The sequence below is a fragment of the Sorex fumeus genome, unplaced genomic scaffold (genome assembly GCF_029834395.1).
Source record: "Sorex fumeus unplaced genomic scaffold, SorFum_2.1 ptg000098l, whole genome shotgun sequence".
NCBI lineage: Eukaryota > Metazoa > Chordata > Mammalia > Eulipotyphla > Soricidae > Sorex > Sorex fumeus.
Genome location: NW_026606155.1, coordinates 27,988,064 through 27,990,930, shown reverse-complemented (window position 1 = coordinate 27,990,930; position 2,867 = coordinate 27,988,064).

Sequence of the window (2,867 nt, the reverse complement as noted above, 5' to 3'; positions counted from 1 at the left end):
GCTAACGGCAGCCATTTCAGGCATCTACTGTGAATTGCTCATAACAGAAACCTCGTTGTGGTTAGGGGATGGGAGGAAGTGAGCATTGCTGGTTGGGTAGGCAGTGGCAGTTCATTTACTCTTTTGCTGCCTCCCATAGTCTCCTAGCTCTAGCCTTTCTACTGAACACAGTGATCCCGACTGCATGGGAAATAAACTGCATTTTGTAATTTATTATACTCATCCTTTCCTTCCTCACCTAAAGTATATCCTAAGTGGTTCTGTTATGTCTCTCAAGCCCAGGATCGAAGAGCGAGAAAGAAGGGACTAAATTTCCTGACTCCCTAAAACAGACTCAGAACCTTTACATGCCTTTGTGTAAAACGTTCCTTTGAAGCTCATATTTTCTTGCTGCCTCTGAACCCACCCACCTCCCTCTGCTCTGCACTTCCTGGCCACCCAGACATTCTTGCTTTCAACCTTGGGGCTCCTCTTGGAGCTGTTCCTGGAAGCCTAGAGAGCTCTCTCCCCAGAACTTGTTCCAGCCAGCTGCTCCTTTCATCCTGCAGGGTGGCTGACTCAAATACCAGTTCAGAGAGATCTTTCTTGCCACACTTCTCCAAAGTAGTACCTCCTGCCCATTATTCTGCTTATTTTCATCATAGCATTTATTACTATCTGAAAGAATTCAAGTATTCACTTTCTCTTTGTCCTCAAAGGTACGCAAAGCAATGGTATCTTCATACCTATCAAAAGCACTTAGAGTACTTTAGGTTTGAAGTAAATATCGGCAATGAATTAATGAATACAATTTCTAAATGAAATCTAGGCCTCAACCTTAGCTTAAAGGTGTATGTAAAAGTAGAAGTTCAGAAAAAAATATCCTAGGGGCATCCATGTGCTAGCAGAGCTGTGAACCTACAATGAGTAAGGACTTCAGTATCTGAAAGGTTCGATAATGTTGTTCGAAGGGTCTGGAAAGGGCTATCAGCCAAGCAACATATTTAGGAAGGGGAATAAAATAATAGAATCATGATCCTTGCTTTTGAGACTATACAGTTGAATCTTTTTTTTTTTTTTGAAAAATAAATTTACTTATTGAATCACCATGAGAACAGTTACAAAGCTTTCAGGTTTAAATCTTGGTCATACAATGATGAAACACCTGTCCCTTCACCAGTGCACATTTTCCACTCCCCAAATCCCCAGTATACCCTCATTCCACACTCTCCCCCTACCTGTGTGGCAGATGACTTCTACATTACTCTCTCTCTACTTTGGTTACATTCAATATTTTGACACCAGACCCACCATTATTATTTTGGATTTTCCCCCAACACTCCGACCTGCCAAAAAGGCAACATTAATTTAATTTGTTTTCTATTGCTGATTATGACTAGCAGTGGCCATGCGATTTTGGAATTCTGAAATTTTAATAATTAAATCTGGAGGGATTTTTACCAAAAGCCTCTGAGTTCTGAGTTTCGCTTGTGTGTTTCTGGGATCATAGCCATTTAGCAGTTTCATCAGTAGCCGGAGGGCCTGTTGGTGGGCAGTGACTTGGGGTCTTGGTGGGGTGGGGGAGGTCAAGGGCCAGCACCCCCCCATACCATGAGGCCCCTCATGTCTCATCACTTCGGGTCCATATCTGACTGGCTAATGGCCTCTGGAAGATGGTGGCCACCGAGCAGCCAGAGGGAAAAGTCGGAGGGATGGCACCTTTTCCCACCTGGGGTGGCCCAGCGCCAGCAACCTAATGCGAAGTCCCAACGCATTTCTGCCAAAGGCCACTGGGTTCTGCCAAAGGCCACTGAGTTTCACTTGTGTTTCTCTCAAGAACATATAGTTGAGTCTTTCCTGAGTTTCTCTTCATCTGCAGAAAGCAATGAGTGTTAGCTAAAGCCTGCTTATAGTCACCTACAAGTTCCTGATTGGTGTTACATTTTGAGTAATTTTGTCAGCCAGTTGTTAAACATTACCATCATTAGGAGATGGAGTGATAGTACAGCAGGTAGGGTTTTGCCTCGCATGCAACCAACCTGGGTTTGATCCCTGGAACCATATGTGGTCTCCTAAAGGCTGCCAGGAGTGATCCCTGAAAGAAGAGCTAAAAATAAGCCCTGAGCACTGCTGGGTGTGGTCCCTAAAACCAAACCAAATCAAACAAAAAACCCTTTTAAGTGACCATTATTGAAAGTCAAACTATAACGCACAAGTTATACGAAAAATACTCAGAAATGTCCATTGCCTAATTGTTTATAAAAACCACTCATTTACATCTGTGCATCAAACTTACACATCCATACAAGATAAGCTCTCCACCCCTGAGCCTGAGCTACAACCTTTATCTTTCAATTATTTTATTTTGTTTTACAGACACAACTGGTGGTGCTCAGGGCTTATTTCTGCCCTGCACTCATGCATTATCCCTGGCATGACTTGAGGGTCCATGTGGGGTGTCGAGGATCAAATCCCAGTTGGCTGTGTGCAGGCAAGTGCCTTACTCAATGCACTATTTCTCCAGCCCCTAATTACTTATTTTGAAAATAAAAACACTACTTATTTGAATTCGGGACTTGAGAAAATTATACATTATTTCAGGCACTTAGCAGTAGTAATTTGAAATTGAAAGGATAATAGTGCTTTCACTCTCCTCCTAATCTCCTGTTCACTAAAGCCTGCTTATAGTCACCTACAAGTTCCTGATTGGTGTTACATTTTGAGTAATTTTGTCAGCCAGTTGTTAAACATTACCATCATTAGGAGATGGAGTGATAGTACAGCAGGTAGGGTTTTACTAAATGCTGGGCATTCAGGCAGGATTAATGCAACATACCGCCTTATACAGCATGTCAGCCGGCATCTGCTAAAATCATTTTCAGATGTTG